This window comes from Beta vulgaris, chromosome 9, assembly GCF_026745355.1.
Source record: "Beta vulgaris subsp. vulgaris cultivar EL10 chromosome 9, EL10.2, whole genome shotgun sequence".
In the NCBI taxonomy this organism is placed as follows: Eukaryota; Viridiplantae; Streptophyta; class Magnoliopsida; order Caryophyllales; family Amaranthaceae; genus Beta; species Beta vulgaris.
In genome coordinates, this window is record NC_079210.1 from 21983473 (window position 1) to 22002339 (window position 18867).

Genomic DNA, 18867 nt, shown 5'->3' on the forward strand with positions numbered 1-18867 from the left:
TTTCAAAAGCCTTTATACAAGACTCATCAAACTCAAAATCTACATCCTTTTGAAGTATAAACGTCAATGTTTTCTTTTTGAGAAAAATCCTTGATGAAACGCCAGTAAAAACCCACATGTCCAAGGAAAGCACAAACTCCCGTCTCCGAATTTGGTGACGAAAGCTTTTCAATAACCGAAACCTTTGCGAGATCCACTTCAATGTCCTTCTTTGACACTTTATGCCCATGGATAATGCCTTCCTCGACCATAAAGTGAGACTTCTCTGAATTCAGGACAATGTTCGTTTCTTGACACCTTTTCAATTAACACTCAAGATTAACAAGACATGTATCAAAAGACGAAACCGCACACACTAAAATTGTTCATAGACAGCTCAATAGAATTTCCGACATGTTAGAGAATATTGTTGTCATACACCTTTATAAAGTTGATTGGGCATTACACAAACCAAAGGGTATCGTTCGATATGCAAATGTCCCATACGGACAAGTAAAGGTGGTTTTCTCTTGGTCATCTGAATGAATAGGGATTTCAAAGAATCTAGAATAATCATCGAGAAAACAAAAATTTGAATGGCGAGGAAGCTTTTCGAACATTTGATCAATGAAATGAAGAGGGAAATGGTCCTTGCGTGTGGATATATTTAACTTCCTATAATAAATGCAAACCCTCCACCTGGTAACTTTTCTAGTAGAAATAGTATCTCCTTTCTCATTCTTCACAATAGTCATTCCTCCTTTTTTAGGAACTACGTGAATCGGGCTCACCCACTTGCTATCTAAAATAGCGCAGATGATTCTCGTGTCATGCAATTTCATAATCTCTTTTTTCACAACCTCTTTGAGGTTAGGAATGAGCCTTCTCTGATGCTCTTAGATGAGACATTACTATCAGTGAGATGGATATGATGCATAGGAAGAGAAAGACTTATCCCCTTAAGGTCATCAATCAAGTACCCAATGACATCTTTATATTTTTGCAGTATCTCAATCAATTTTAGTATAAAGATATCATCAAGATTCGAGGTGACAATAACAGGATAAGTACATGCATCATCAAGAAAAACATACTTAAGAGAGGAGGGAAGGAATTTGAATTTGAACTCTACCTTGAGAGGAAGCTTAGAACACTGCTCTTTATCAATGGATGTAGCTAGAACCTTAAATGCTTCATCTTATGTCTCATCAAAGGTAGTGCTGTCAAGAAGCATCGATAATTCATTCACCTATTCTATGTCGAAGCTCGAGGCTTCGGTAAGAGAAGCATACAACTCATCCCTGGTGTGAACCACTCTCTCAAAATCCCCTCTCTCACTTTTCACTAAATTGACCCGGCAAATTCTCTCTATCATAGGCCTCTTCAAAGTTTTAGATAACTCAAATAATACCCGCTCATTCGCTACCTCAATCGTGATTGCATCGTTTTTGCGATTTATCCCGACACCCAATGACTTAAGAGCCTCTCTTTCAATAACGAGAGGAGTCATGTCCGTCACCATAAAATCAAAAGGCATAAATACATGCCTAACTTGGATTAGCACATCCTCCAACTCACTATGTGGAACTCTCACAGTTTGATCTGCGAATTGAATAGTTTTTCGCGTGGGATGAAGAGGAACGTTAAGGTGTTTAGCTATGGACAATGGCATCAAACTCACACTTGCTCCTAAATCACCTATCTTCACCGGCAAGGTGAAGCTCCCGAGGTCTCTTTGCTTTTTGGGCATAGCACGTTGCACTACATCACTTACTTGGTATAGCAACGTGATAAGCTCATCTTCAAGATTTTGTTTGTTGGAGAGGATCTCCTTCAAAAATTTAGCATAGGCAGGCATTTGAGACATAGCCTCAAGGAAAGAAATGTTGATTTGAAGGCTTGTCATCTTATTGAGGAACTTGGTGAACTTGTCACTCAATTTTCTCTCCACCAACCGTTGAGGGTAAGGAACCGGTGGCACATAGGTCTTAGTTGGCAGAGATGATGGCAATGGAGTTTTATCACTAACCTGGAATTGTGTCTTCCTTTCTCCACGTTCTATCTTTTCTCACCCTCCTCAACTTCAACTTCTTTCTCAATGACGTCAACTTATCCTTACTTCCCCACCTCCTCATTAGGCATTTTGGGACCTTCATAACTTGTCCTTGACTTGAATAGATAGTTTTAGCTTGGTGAAGGTTGGATTTAGGAATGGGTTGACCCGAAAGTTGATTTGTTAGAGTATATGGGTTTTTCTCAACTACTTGGGCAATTAGGGTTTTAAGCATTTTGTGATGGGCTTGTAGCTCTTGAAAACTTTGCTCATGGTTTTGGAGAATTTCGTTCATGGATTGAAGTTGTTGGAGAATTTGGAGAGACGTTGGATTGGGAGATGGAGTAGGTTGGGGATTTTGTTTGGGGAACGGGGGGTTAGGAGGAGCTTTTTGGAAATTAGCTCTTTAATGTGGAATTCGGTAGACATTAGACCCTTAAGAGGATGAACAATCTTGGTTAAAAGTTTTGGTTATACCTTTCCACATACCCTTGGTTTTGAGTTTGGTTGTATCCTTTGATTGTAGCCTTGTTGAGGTTATTTGATGCTTTGATTGTAGCTTGTTGAGGTTGTTTCCAACCTCCATATTGATTGCTTTTTTACCCTTGGTTTGCTTGATAACCATCTCCTCCTGAATTTATCGCCGCCACGTGCTCCGAATGGGTACCTCCACAATAAGAAGTATCATGGTTAGTACCTCCACAAAATATAGCAAGAAAAAGAATTTACCTTTGATGCATTAGATGATGCAAGGTTGATCCTGGGGAGCTTCTTGTCAAGTTGAACCATCTTATCCATGGGATCCAATTCAAACTTATCACTCTTCTTAGGTTGAGCACTTCTTCTTCTTCTACCCCATGAATAGTTCTTAATAACTTCTTCGATTGTGGACTCAAGTTGGTCTTACGGGATTTTTAAAAGTTGGCCTCCCACTCCGGCATCAAGGTTAGCATGTGACATAGGATCAAGGCCATCATAGAAGAACCACATGAGTAGATTTTTGTTGAACTCATGGTGATGGCATGAATTGATCATCTCCTTGTACTGTTCCCAAGCTTCCACAAGTGTCTCATCGTTCCCTATGTTTATTATCTTCCACTCTAGAAAGTGTAAGTTCCTTAAAGAAAAATCAAAAATATGGTCAACAACTCGTTTTAGAAATATTTTTAGACAACTTAGGATTGTAGAAGAAAAGCTAAATTATATCCAAAGTGATATAGTACATAATGAGAATTGCCCACATCTAATAGCATTGCAAAATATATTTTTTGAAAAAACAAGTTAGTACATTTTTGCAATGGAAGGTTAAAGAAAAATCAAATCATATTAAAGTTAATGATGCTATATCACTCTTTTGCCTCTATTACAAGAAATTAAAATTAAATTGACTTGATTCAAGATCCTGAAAATAATGCAGTTACTCATGTTAGTCGTATTGAAGAATGTATTACCAGTACATTTAAACAACGCTTCCTGGCTACTCCGATATGCTCATTTGATGTCAACAATGATTTTGATTTACTAGATAAATTATTTTGAAGAAAGATAACTTATATCTATGTATGGATGTTACTTTTGAAGAAGTTAAAACCGCGACATTTGACTTAGCGCTTGGGACAAATGGTTATCCACCTTTTTCTTTCCTAAAATTCTGGACTTTAGTTGGTAGATCGATCTTCAGACCTATTAAAGCTTTTTTATTATTCAAGAAAGATGCTAAAGGAGATTAATCACACATTTATTACCTTAATTCCAAAAATAGATAATCCTTCTAAACCTAACCATTTTAGACCTGTTAGTCTTTGTTTTACAATCGATAAGAATATTTTTAAAATCATGGATAATAGGTTAAAAGTTGAAATGGGTAAAATTATTCATCCGTTAGAAGGAGTTTTTGTCCTTGAATGATTAATTCAAGATAATGTTCTCATTGCTCATAAAGTTTTTCATTCTTTTAAATAAAAAAATGGTCGGATGGATGGATTTCTTTGAAATTAGATGTAGGAAAAGCGTATGATCGTTTAGAGTGAGATTTCTCCTTTATTATTTTTGAGTAATTGAGTTTCTGCTCTTGTTGGATAGAGTGGTTAAAACAATGTATTACTATTGTCTCTTTTTCAGTTTTAGTTAATGGTATTCCTGGTGAAACTTTTATCCTGTCAAGAGGAATTCGTCAAGGAGACCCTTTATCTCCATATATTTTTATTTTATGTGCAGAAATTTTAGCTCGTCAATTGCATAGAGCTAGATTGGCTCTAAATCCGTAGGTGTTACATTAGGACACTTAAAGGTTGAAATTCTCTTCCTAACTTTTGCAGATGATACTATGGTGTTTGCTAAAGCTATAGAGGATAGTTGTCATACTATCAAAAGTATTATACATAAATGTTGTTCTATGTCAAGGCAACTTGTTAATTTTCACAAGTCTGCAATGTACGCAAAATGTTTCAGAATTGGTTTTTGCTAATTTTTCTAATATCCTTCAAATAAAGAAATCCTTCTCCTTTGGTTGTCCAATTATTGATACCAAAGTAACAAGTGCTACGTTTGCTGAAATTCGAGAAAAACTGTCTTCGTATTTGACCAAATGAAAAGCTAACTCCTTATCTCAAGCAGGTAGGACCATTCTTATTCAATCTAATCTAGCAACGAAAGCGAATTATAAAATGAAAAGTTTTTCTTTACCCCCTACGTTCTTTCTTCCCTGTATAAATGTTATAGAAATTTATTTTGGAATAAAGCCTCAGATGCTAAGAAAATTTGGAGGTTTGGGTCTTCGAAAAGCTAAGACTAATAATATTGCCCTTCAGTTCAAGCTTTTTTAGAAGATTTTAGATTCTCCTGACAATTTATGGGTTAAGTTAGTTAAGAAAAAGTTTTTCAGAGGATGACAATTAGTTTTCTTATAAATGAAAGCTAATGTTTCCTGGTAATGGAGAAAGCTGATGGGGTTAAAAAGTTTCTTTAAGAAAGGGTTAAGATAGACTGTTGGAAATGGTAAGAAGATTTCGTTTTGGTATGATAATTGAGTTTTTAGCTATCCCATTGGAGACATATGCCATGTTGTTAGTGGATATGAAAGTATGAAAGTTAGCTACTTCATCAATCGAGATCGTCAATGGGATAAATATCTTCTTATGCAGTTTATCCCTCTAGATGTATGTATTGTTACTAATTTATTTATTCCTAGTAATAATCAACTTTCTAACAAAATGTTTTTAGGCCTCTCCCCTAGTGGAAATTATTCTATTAAGTCAGGTGTTGAGCTTATTCAAGGTCTAAACTCGCAGCCATCTAAGCCTATAGTTTATCATTAGATTTGGAAATTGAAAGCTCCCCCAAAAATTAAATTTTTTGTTTGGAAAATTTGCCAAAATGGTCTTCTTACAAAGAAAAGGTTGGAATTAAGCCATGTTTTTCTTCCTATGGAGTGTGTCTTTTGTAATTATCACTATGAGGGTTCCTCTCATCTCTTTTCTAGTTGTCTTTTTGTTATAGATGTGTTTGAGGATCTCAATATCGATATGAACTAGAGTGCTCCTGTTATTGTGGATGACTTACCCTTTGTAGATCATTTTTTTAAATTTGAAGTCTTGTTTCTCGATTTCTCAAATTGAGATTTTTGCTATTAATTAGTGGTTTATTTGGTATAACCACAATAGGGTGATTTTTCTTCAAGAAATTTGTTCTCCAGTTAAAGTTAGTGCGATGAGAGCTTACGTGCATACGATTAGGATTTATGCAGCCACCATTGATGAAATTGATGCTTGGTTTTTCTATACAGTCTATTCAGAAGAGTGGTGTTTCTTCTTGTAAGTCGAAGATCTGGGATTAGGTTAGTTGGTGTCCTCCTCCTTCCAATTGTTATAAAGTTAATTTTGATGGTTCTAAACTTACAAATGGTCAAGGATCTTTTGGGTTTATTATTCGTGATTCAGAAGGGAAAGTTTTATTATGTAGTGCTGATGCTTTAGATTCGTCAATTTCTATTCTTGTTGCTGAAGCTAGAGGCTTGAGAGAATGTAATCCCTCGTAAATTTATTAATTTTATAATTATATTGTAATGTATATTTTTATATATTAGTATGCTTTAGTATTTATATAATTTATTTCTTAAAAGGTTGACTATTTGAAAGTCAAAATAATCATTTAATAATTTTAAATAATCAAATGTTTTATTTAGTCATACTTTGAATAGTTACTTTCTAACTAAACTAGTGGAGTTAAAGTAAAAGAATTTTAATATTGGGTTACAAGAAGCCAAACCTTATAGTTTTTCCTATGAACACTCCAAATTCAATATTCGACCCCTAATGGGGGAACCTATAAATACCCTTTATTACACAATTCCCCACCCATTACACATTTTATTTTTTCTCTCTTCCTCCCCCTATTATTTTCGCCCCCCTCCTTTGTTTTTTCCTCTCTTTCTTTTCTTCTCCTCTCCTCCCTCCATCGATCTCTCGCTCTCCTCTTCGTCGATCGGTTGCCGCTGTAGCCACCACTGGGACGTCGCCAGCCACACAACCCATCACTCCTCCTCCTTGCTCGATTGTCGTGTTTCTCCCTCCTCCTTTGCTTGGTTACTTTTCTTCCTCCTCAAGTTTTTAATGCAAAGTTTATATTTATAATGATGGTTATCATATATATATGTTTAAAGTTATAGTTTGATGATTTAATTATGAATCCACAATTATATAATTTATATAATAAAGTAATTAAATTTCAGATTTACTTCTTATGTTTAAATTGAGATTTTAATTATCAACGCACGAATTTTTAGGGTTTTATGAGTTGGAAAATCATAGTAGTATATTATAGCTTATGAAATATGATATTAATTATGTTTAAGTATGTTTAAAAACGGTTTTCGAATATTATATGTTGCTGAAAATTTGTAAAGGATGTTGATGATGGAGTTTTTATGATTTAGATATGAGTTTTTAAGGGTTTATAATAAGTAGAGTAGTAGTGTTATACTAGGAGGTTTTAATAATTAAGTTTTAATAATGGAAAAGGTTTTAAATACTTTTAAGAAGGGTCTAAAGTATTTTATTATTGCTGAAAATTTATAACGTATTGATTGTGGACTATATTGGTTATTTTTCGCAGAGAATTCTCTTTAGCCGGCTTTTAAGGTTGTGAAAGTGGTCTCTCGATTTGTCGACACAAGGTACGTACATACCTATGTGTTGATTGGATTAGTATCGTGATCTCAGTATGAGAATTATGTAGTATCATGCATATGAAACTATTTTTAGTTCATATGTGATTTCTATTAAATTGAATTTGCATATTTTATGTCATTATGTGAATCATGTTGGTTATGACATTAATATTATGTTTGTATGGATGATCGATGCAAGCATATGAAATTTGTGATATTATATTATTAATTATTCCTGCTTAATATTTATTAAAACATGTTTAGATTGTTTATTTATTTATTATATAGTACAAAACTTTGATAATTACGTGCTTTGTGTGTATGTGTTGATCATGGCTAAGCCTTATTGATTCCGTGATGACCCATTTGGTTAGCAGTCTCTAGGGGTCAATAGTGCATCGTCCATTACAGGTTTGAAGATGATGCATCATGGGTTTGAGATTGAAGAGCTTGTGTTGACTATGTATTTTATTTGACTTTATACTTTTCACCTTTGACTTTGACTATTGTTGTTGACTTTGACTTTTGAGGTTGACTTTGACTGTTTTTGGTTTAACTTCTAGAGTTGACTTCTTGGTTGACTAAGTTTTAATCTAAAGTTTTTTATTATGTTTTTCGCAGCAAAATTCTAAATAAGTCGATACGTTAACACACGGCGGGTGATAATACTTTGATAATTCTCTAAGTTTTATATTGAAAAGCTATTTTTGAAAATAGAGAATTGACGGGTGTTACAAAGTTGTATTTTGGTGCTTTAGGTTTTTATTGGCCTTTCGTACCAACTTTAAATTTTTAGGCGCCTAGCTAACTACTTAAAATGAATTTCATAGAATTCGAGCTCTTACTTATTCGTTTTGTTCAAATCACTTTCGAAACATTTTTTCATTAAAGCTTTCAAACACTTATATCTTTTTGAATTATTTTAGAATCCGTATCTTTTTTTCTTCAAAAATTCGAACTTCTTCAAAAAAAAATTGTTGTTTATATAAATTTGAAATATATTAATTACTTATTTAATCATTTATTTTAATACTTCTAGTTGATTTTGATTACTTTATTATTTTGTGAGAGATGGGTAGTATAGGAAGGGAATATATGATAGAATATTATATATCTGCATTAAATAGTTAGTACCGTTCAGTATGATTATATTTTCGTCCCTGCTAACTGTTTTATGTTATTCATATGCTTTATATTATTGTTATTCTTACTTATTGCTTATTGTTGGTATTATACGCTAATTAAGAGTACTAATTGCTCATAGAAGTTATATTCATCTTTTATAGGATCTAGATATGTTTTGTAGCAAGGATATTCGGGTGGGAAGCTATGCCAACCCGGTCGTGTGATGATGAGATGGATGTGGTGTCTGATTATGATGATGAGAGTTATTCTAGTATAGAGTTGGAGATGTGTAGGGTGTTGAAGGTCAGTACAGTGATGATGATGTCATACAAGAGTTTGATCGTGCTGGGAGTCAGACTCAGATGGATATATATGATGCTGTGATGAGGAGTGTGTTTTAGGGAGCCGAGGTACCCTGTGCTAGATGACTATGATGAGGATGATAAGGATGATGAGGATGATGAGTTTGATGATGTACCTCCCTGGATTATTTACCTATGTATTTATGTTTTTAGAATAAATGTTGAATATATAGTCAAGCAATGGTTTAAATTTATGTTTTACTACCTTTATTTTGTTTACGAAAAGTATAGTGTTATGGTTTGAAAAAAAATTGCTACTAACATCTTTTGAGGAATAAAAAGCAAATATTTAATTATTCAAGTGAGCAAGAATTTATTGTTGGTATGTGATTGGGAATATTTTTATTTATTTGTTATGATTGATTTTTTAATTGATCCTCACATGTGTTTATTCTTGATGTGAAAATTATTCATGAGTCATTATTTAGGCGTGTTTTTATTTCGCCTACGTGGGATGAGCGCATATGATATTCGCCTACCCATTTTTAAGGTTTTGTATTGAAAACGTTTTGAAAGAAGTCGCTAACAATTCTTTTTAGGAAGACTCATAAACCTAATTGGATATACGAAAACCATAGGGACAAATTAGGGACTTATTTAATGTAGATTTTCCCGTCAGTACTCCATAAATGGTCAAAATTTTAGAATATACAATAGAATGATTCTATATTAAAGATCTACATTAGGAAAGAGACAATTAGTAACTTCAATATAAAAATAAAAAATTTATTTAAGGAACCTTAGGATTATACCATGGCTTGGGTCTACAAGATTCACAACCTTCGGGATGAACAATCGTGAAGCCTGGAAATCTGAATATCTGAAATTATAGATCTAAATGTGTTTGCGTTTGAAAGGTATGAGTTTAATTTGTACGGAAGTTTTATAATGCGTAGAGAAGTTAGTAAGGTATTCGTTGAGTTCGAAGTGTGTTAATGTGAGAAATACGTTCTTAATCTATACGGAAGTTTTACAAAACTACGCCTCATGCGCCAGCTCGCCTAGCACAGCTTACGTGTGAAGCGCATGACACAACATGCCCAGTAAAAAGCATACACATGGCACGCGTTTTGAAAATATAAGAAAGAAATTTCGCATCTCAAGTAGATAATTGCGCATGATGCAGGACTCTACATGAAACAGAAGTCTACATGGCAGTTTTGGTGCGCTTGGCACAGGTTGTGCGCTAGGCGCAGACCTTGCGCTCAGCGCAAAGCTTGTTTCTTTCACGTCTTGATAGTTTATTTGATAAAAACGCGTATTAAACGATTTTCTTTTATCTTTTAACTATGGATGTCTGATTTTACGAGATAAAATCTGATTTAAATTATAAAAAAATATCTTTTGAAAATATTTATTTATTAAAAATAAATCAATTAATTACCAATTAATTTGGCATTTTAAAGAATTGGGCTGAAATACAATTAATTATCATGAATAATTAATTGGGCTTTAAGATAGGGCTTTAACCTTTTTCGAAATGGTTTTGAGTGGATTTTCAGACTGCTCTACCCTTGGGTCGGACCAATTAATACCACATTATATTTCATCATCAGATCCTTAAATGGGGAGACACGATTATGTGTCGACAAAAGCCCTCACTTTTACCAAGGTTTAGGAAACCGAAAGTCAAAGTATATGGTGTCGGGATGGAGAACGATTCTAAACACTCTGCGGTTCAGAACTGGTCTCTATACGCTAATCTTTGCAAAACAAAGTTAGTATGCAGGACAATAATTAATCTGATTACCTGTAGAAGAAGATGTTAGCAGATAGGTGCAAAAAAATCATATAAGCGCATAATGCTGCAATAATGTAAACTTTACTGTCTAACTATGCATGAGATGCTATGCAAGGATTAATGTTATGCAAAGCTAAGGGTTGACATCTCATGCAAGATCAGGGTTATGCAAGGTCAGGCTTGACATGTATGAAATGCAAGGTTAGGGTTTTGGGAGGCAGCAATAGGATTTTACAAGGTTAGAAGATGTGTAGAATGATATAATGATTAGAAGTAGATACAATGAATTTAATTGTTTTTGTAAATAATTGTGGTCCACAAACGAGGTCCACGGATTACAACTTTTTGGGAGTTTGATTTGAATTGGAGGAACCACCACACATAGGAAGCCCCCACTTTGGGTGAGCTTGTCTTGAATTTGGCATATACTTGATCTGATATTGAAATGTAGTTGAACTGTCTTGAACGTTGAAAGTTGTCGTTTGGGATTCTTCTTTAGGAAGTTGATATAGGCAAAGTCAAATATCGCTAGAGACCATGGATATATCGGAGAGTCCTTTAGGAAAAAGGAGAACTTGAGTTTTAAAATTGAATTTTAAATTTATGACTCAAATGAATGCATGTAGGAAAAGGTTTAACGAGGCTGGCTACAAACTCGAGTCTATGTCTGAATATAGATAGAGATTATGCTCCTAAACTTTAGAAAATCAAATCATTAGAACTTTATTAATTTTATTTTATTGAAGCGGTCGGACCTCGAGAAGAGGATTCGTACGTATCCTTGAGGAATAAGACCATTCATAGTTCTAGATTTAATTTTTTTTATTATAATTTTTTTGTGCCTTAACTTTTGCCTAGGCCGCCATTTCGGGTTTTCAACCTAGCGGACTTGGACATACTTTGAATAAGGAGTTAGGGTTGATGAAAGTTTGAGAGGCTTTAGGTTTGATGAAGATTTAATTGGATGGGCTAAGGTAGTATCATGGTTTTGAATTATGTAGGCTAAGGTTTTGATGTGGGGAAGGATTTGAATGAGGGGTAAACCTTGTGTGCGAGCCCCCTAGCTTCACTTTTTATTTCTTTTCCTTTGACTTTTTCGTTTTTGAAACTTTTCTTTTTGTCTTGTGCGTTTCTTTTGCTTTTGCTTTTTTTCGCATTTTGCATTTCTTTCACTTTTTGTTTTTGCCTGGCATTGATTTTTATATACATATAGTAAGGCTTTCACACAAGTTTGGTTTAGGGTATTGCAAGGCTTGAAGGATATTTGTGGAGTTTTGATGTCGAAGGGATATTAGGCTAGTGATGGTTTATGGAGAGAAGAGGGGGAATAACTCTTAATCCAAGGCATGCCCATTTTTTCATTTTTCACTTTTTTATTTCATATCTTTTTTTTTACTATTATTAGTCAAGTTCATTAGGTGATTCAAGTTTTATCATTGAATTAGAAGCATAAATAAAATGATGGAAGGCTAATGAAAATGATAATAAATGCAATTATTTTATTAATTATAAAAAAATGGAGATAGGCTTATTAGAAATAAAAATCCTAAATAACATAGACTGGACATGAAGGGAAATGAAAGAGCTAGGGGAGGGACTCTCTGACTCAACTTAGAAAACTAACGTTAAATGACTAAGCACCGTGAATTGTTGATATGATGCCCAAGGGGTTGTTTTTGCTATCTTTCGCTGCCGACAGAATCGGAAGTCTTCCCACTATCAACCCTGTCTTGCAATTCCTTAGGGCCGAACACGCAGATGTTGGGTGTCCATTCCCTTGGTGGTACTTACAATAGGAATTAGGTTTCCACTTCCTGTGCTTATTTTCAGGTGCAGGGTCTGGAGTGGGACCAGTATGCTGTATTGCTCCTTTTGCGTGAAGTCTAGTGAAGGCTTCTTCTAGAATCATACCCAATGGAGTGAATGTTCTTTGAGGCTTTTGATAACCTCCCTTTTCAGTAGTTAGGGCATTGAATTACAGTTAGAAGGGTTGTTATTACTCTTCTTGAAAGAGTTGTTGTTGTTGGAACCCTTGTTCTTATTGGCATGTACTTCTTCTTGGATCAGCAGGCCTACCTTATAGAGCTTCATTAAAGAATCTATGGGTTAGAATTTAATATGATCTCCATGCTTAGGTTGTAAGTTTACATATCACTGGTCGGACTTGATCCTCCTGAGATGGCCTATTAGTCATCTGTGCATATTTTTCTTTCCATTTGTTAAGGAAGGTGACGAAATCTTCGTTAGAGTTTTGTTTAGTTAACTCCAACGCACGAAGGCCAATAGGAAGCTGAGTATTGTATATATATTGTTTGTCAAATTCTTCTCTGATGTAGTCCCAATCATTCAGCTTAACTTAGTTCAGTGATCAGAACCACTTGGATGGACGTGCCTCCAAGGTTAAAGGAAATACAAACATGTATAAATGGAAAAAGGTCCCGAGTGGTCCTCTGGGTTTTCGACCCCCTTGAATTTTGGGCAGTCGCCTAATGTTACCTTTTGAGGGAGTTTTTCCCTTAGTTCAGGATCAATGATGTCATGGTCATGAGCATGACCCTCAAGCATAGGAATTGACTGGATCAATTGCTCGAGTTTTTCAAATCTCAATTTTGTCTCAGTCTTGATTGGTGGTGGAGTGTCGCCTTGCTCTTCGTCCTCAGTCAATTTTTCTCTCAGTGCCTTAGTATCTTTGTCTTGTTTAGCAAGACGAGAGTTCATCGGTTGAAGTTGGGCCATAACGGCACTAAGTTGTTCATTAGTGTCTCCCATTTCAGATGATGATTCAGACGAGTAAGAGGATTCGTCTGAGAATGTTAGAATGCGTTTGCGAGTCTAGAGTAGGCTGACCTTTTATCCTCTCTGTCGGGTGTTCCTAAGTTATAATCTCACGATCTGTCCTGAACAGAAATCGAATGGACCTTGTAAATTTTACAAAATGATGTTTTTGAAATGAGAAATGGTGATGAGAAATAGAAATGGGAAATTGGATAAGGGAAATGGAAAGGAAGATAGGGAAGGATTTTGAAACGGAAATGGAAATGATTATGGGTTCTTGGACTTGACCATGATGGAGACATGAGCCTAACTATATGAAAATGCAGACATGGACCGGACTGGACTATGCAAGCAGATTGAATGATTGGACTTTGCTGAGTACTAGACTTTGTACTTACAATAAGGAGACTAGACTCATAAGGATTGCTTATGCTAGCTTCCTTAGACTTAGGGGATGAACTTTTATAGTCCCAAGACTGACTTTTATAGTCCGAAGACCGACTTTTATAGTTCGTAGACTGACTAAGGTTTACATATAATGCAAACTAGACCTAAGGAAACTTTATAGTCCTAAGACTGAGCTTTTATAGCCCGTAGAGCGACTTTATAATCCTAAGACTGAGCTTTTTTAGACTGACTAGGGTTTACATAAAATGCAAACTAGATCTAGGGAAACTTTATAGTCCTAAGACTGATGAGCTTTTATAGTCCATAGACTGACTTTATAGTCCTAAGACTGAGTTTTTATAGTCTGTAGCCTGACTTTATAATCCTAAGACTGAGCTTCTATAGTCCATAGACTGACTAGGGTTTACATAAAATGCAAACTAGACTTAGAGAAACCTTATAGTCCTAAGACTAACTAGGGTTTGCATATAATGCAAACTAGACCTAGGAAATAAATTGGCTCTTAATGTATTGTTCTAGTATGAACACAAACCAACTACAAGAGAAGGGGTGAATTGTAGTTGAGGGAAAGTTTTCAAATTTATAAAGCGGGATAGAAATAACTTCAAAACTTAAGAGAAACAACACGAAATTTTATAAGGAAAACTTCCTAGGCCCAATAGGAAGAAAAACCTTGACCCCAAGGGATTTTAATCTCAACTTTCTTTAATGAAATAGGCCAAAAGAATCTCTCTTTACAACCTAACAAGGACCTTCTCTATTCTTGTAGGAACTTGTTCCCAGTCACTCAGTTCCTCTTGAACTGATGACACTCTCTTTGATTTCACTAGAAGTCTTCTCTTTTCTCTTGTTTTTTTCTCTTTTTATTTCAAGGATATTCTCTGAACTTTTTCTCTCACCCAAACACTTAGAATATGACAAGGGAAATTAGAAGAAGAAAAATACAGAAAAAAAACTTTCTAAATAATATTTTCGAGCTAGAACGTGTATCTTTTTCTTCAATTAATCTTCTTCTTATATAGCTGTTGTAGTTGATCATCTTCTACCGGAATTTTATTACTCCATGATCTCCTAATTTGATGCTTGTAATATCGTGGAGATCATGGCCTGAATTGTTGCACGTATTCCACAAATATAGCAATGGTAAATAATCGCTCCCACTATCCGTTAGTGAGGAGGAATTCCAGCAGGTAGTTACTCGCACTTAGCAAGTTGTTACGAAGGTTAGAGATCTTCAAGGAGTTGGTTCCTCTTTTTACGCATCACTTCATCCAACCAATTTTTCAGGCAATAATTTATTCCATGCTAGCTTTGACTGTAAAGCAACAATAACAACAGCCATATCAAATAACTAAGAATCTTTGATACAAAGATTCTAAGTTAATAAATTAATAAATATACCTTATAATTCCAAGTGTATAAAAGCAACATATTGACTTGTATTATAACATCTTTCTCTACAAGATATATAAAATAAACATGATAATAATTTTGGTGTTTTATAATTTTCTAAAATAAAATAATATTATTATCTAAGTATTTGACATCATCAAAACATGGAATACAACAATATTCCCCCTTTTTTATGATGGCAAATATACGGCATAAAATAAATCAAAAAATTAAGAAAAGTAAACAATAGCAAAAAGCAAAAGAATTAAGAGTTATGAGGTTAATAAAATTAAAAGAAACTAACATACACTAACTAACACACACACTACATAAAGCTACGCTAAGAATTTAAAGCAAACTAGTTTATCATCCTAAATCTTTTGTGACAGGAGACGAAGTAAGAAAACTTCACCATGAAATCATAATATCATTAGAATGTTTATTTTATGTGCCAAAACCATTTTCCCCCTTTTGTCATCATCAAAAACAATAAAGGAATTAGCAATAATATACATAGAAGACATGATATAAACATAATCAAAGCATAGTAGCTCAAACATGTTATCTAATAATACTAGTCATCCAAGCAGTTTAATGAGGATATGAAGATGGGAGCAACGCAAAATAACAAAAAAAAAATACACAAGATGAGCTCAAGGAGAAAAGAAAATATGAAAAGATCAAGGAAAAGAGGCAAAATAAAAAATAAGCATCAAAAGAGGGTGTGTGCCAAACAACCAGAGGATAAAGAAAAATTAAGAACAAGTCACCAATGTTTAATACAACCCAAAAAAATTGTTTAATGAGATTAAGAGAAATGAAATTGAAATGAGGGATTAGGGTTTGGGACGAACAGAGAAAGGAGAGACCACATGGTCAATCTTCTCTATCACTGCAGCTTCACCTTGCTTCACAACAGCAAGGACCTTCTCCTAGGGTAGCTAGTAAATCCGAGGGTTAAGGGTAATTAGAAGATTTTGATTATAGCGAGCGATTATGATGGTGTTGGTTCACATCTACTAGGTGATTTTGAGGGGTTGGAAGAATTGGAGATATATATTTGAGTATTTGGCTGTTGTTGTGGTGAACTATTTTCGGTGTTGGAGGAATTTTGTAGATAGTCATAATATTGGTGATTTGATCTCATTTATTTAGAACACTCACTCACAAATCACTTAAATGAAACTTTATAAATCACGTTATAAAAATCACGCAAATTACTCAAACAATCAGGAAACTTTATCTGTATTTAAAATAATAATTACATTATTACTTTTTTTAATAGTGTTTCCTATATATAATAAAACTTTTACATTAATAAAATTGGACATATCTTTTTCTATTATATAGTAGCGATTAATTATCAAGGTAAAAAGGTTTATGTAAAATATATATCATTCAAGAATTAAAGTACAACATAAATCTATTATATAACGAAAGGGGGAGAGCTATGGTGTCCCCAAATGAAGAGACTATATGTTACCCCTTTCCCATTCTAAATTACAAATTTACTTACAAATCAAAGGTGGCTTAAAACAAAAATACCAATTATAGCACTATGAAATCATTATTTGGGTCATTTAGTGAAGGAGAAAAGTTTCGCAACGAGGCTGAAGCATCCAAAAATGAAGCTAGTGAGGCAAAGAAGGAAGCAAACGAGGTTAAGGAGAAGAACGAAGCTCTAAGTAATACAGTGAGAGGCCTCGAAAAGATATCTAGACTTATGGAACGCGCCCTAGAAGCCTTCATGAATTTGGCTGGATACAACATGTCCGATCTCAATATGGATACGGTATGTCATAAATCATACCTTTAATTTAATGCAAAACAAATTAACACATGTGCGTTATTAACAATGACAAATATTAACTTCTGTATTAATACTTATGACAGTGGACCGATGAAGAGGATGAGGAAGAGCTAATTCAAAAGCCTGAAAAAATACACAATGATGCTGAAGATTAAAGAAGTTTTTTAGATATCATTATTAAAGGTGGACCCAGGTTTCTCCTTATCTTTTCTTTTTAAAAAAAATTCATTGGTGACTCTATAATAATGGTTATTCTGCTGCTATGCTGCTGTTGTTCTGCTGCTGCTGTTAGGCTTCTGTTGTTCTGCTGCTATTGATCTGCTGCTGCTGCTATGCTGCTGTTGTTCTGCTACTGCTGTTAGGCTTCTGTTGTTCTGCTGCTGTTGATCTACTGATGTTCAAGTTCAAGTTCATATACTGATTTTTATATATTATGTGTTCAAGATCATATACTGTTTTTTACCAATAATAATGGTTATTGTGTTCTAAGGATTATGGTTTTGTTAGTGGTTATTATGGATTTAAATATTGTACTGCTTTTGAATTCAAGTGCGAGGTTTATGAATTGTCTTTGTTTGAAAGGAGTCAGGTCTGCCAATTCTCTCTTGTTGAAATTGATAATGGTTCTATCTTTGTCTTGTGCCTTTAATCTGCAATGGCGGATCTGGCTTGTTAATTAGCATTATGCAGGTTATTCTATCGTCACCTAGATCATGTTGTGACCTAGCTTGGTGTACCCTTGTGACCTATGCTACTGCCCACGCATATTCTGCAGATGTGCTGAAAGTCTTCTACTTTATGAAGAACTTCAGTCTGCCGTATAGCCTTGGTAGCTGCTCCTCTACAGGTGTTTGTGGTCAAACTGATATACTTAAACAGTGTGTTGCCTTGGTTCCTGGACTAGATTACTAGTGATGACAGTTATGGTTTTTGTTTCAGCAGGTTGTCGACGATGCTACACCAAACATTAGTGTGCAGTAAGTAGGATTTGGATGTTGCTGCTACTGGTTTGCTGAACTCTACAGTTATAGAGTCGGACTTCCTGGTGCCTGCTGGTGACAACTAGCGGCTCACTCCGTGGAAAGTGGTCTGGGAGACAGCATAGACAGATTTATCAAGGTATCACCTGATAATGGTTGAAAACAGAGCAGTAATGCATGTGAGCTGCTACAATAAAACACAGTACTTGTTTTAAACAATATGTTCTTTCCTAAGAGATCAACCATCACATTGCAAGCTGCTTGCTTTAGAAGTGTTCTTGATCTTGTTTGCTACTATGTGTGTGATGAGCTGAAAACTTGAACTACCTTAGCTGCTTGCTTCAGAAGTGTTCTTGTTTTGCTTCAGTTTGCCCCAGCTTGTTGGTGTAGGCAGTAGAATTCGATCACTTGAAGGTGCATATGCACACATGCTTTGTAGGAGTGATTTGTGCTCATTTTCGTATTACATTGGCAGATCATGTCCTTCAATTTACAAATTCAATTGGATTTCAGCATTTTGTTTGCAACAATATATGTTGAGCTCATAATGTCACTTGAGCAAAGCTCGTACCAAAAAGGAAGGTCGCGACAGCACACATAAAGTACAAATGTTAAAAAAAGTTAATTCTGCTGCAACCACAATTCAAGTTGCACTAAAAAATATCTTTAGATGCAACAATAATCTATGTGATGCTAAAAAAAAATGGCTATCGAGACAACTAATTAAATTCATATGACGCTAAATACATGGCTTTAGAGACAACTAACTACAATTGGTGCTAAAAAAATGGCTTTAGAGACAACTAAATTCATGTGACGCTAAATACATGGCTTTAGAGACAACTAACAACAATTGATGCTAGAAGAAAATGGCTTTAGAGACAATTAAAGTCATGTGACGCTAAATAAATGGCTTTAGAGACAACTAACTACAGTTGATGCAAAAAAAAATGGCTTTAGAGACAATTAAATTCATGTGATGCTAAAAATATGGATTTAGAGACAACTAATATTCATATGATGCTAAAAAGATGGTTTTAGAGGCAACCAACATTCATCTGATGCTGAAATGTAT

General features: G+C 34.6%; 1 long non-coding RNA gene across 1 annotated transcript; it reads left to right on the plus strand.

The window, feature by feature from the left end:
• The first annotated feature begins 6422 nt into the window (after window positions 1-6422).
• On the plus strand, window positions 6423-8858 carry LOC125493129 (uncharacterized). Its single transcript, XR_007269561.2, has 3 exons — window positions 6423-6614; window positions 7145-7205; window positions 8486-8858. It is a non-coding gene; the product is annotated as an uncharacterized LOC125493129 (long non-coding RNA).
• Window positions 8859-18867: the final 10009 nt, after the last annotated feature.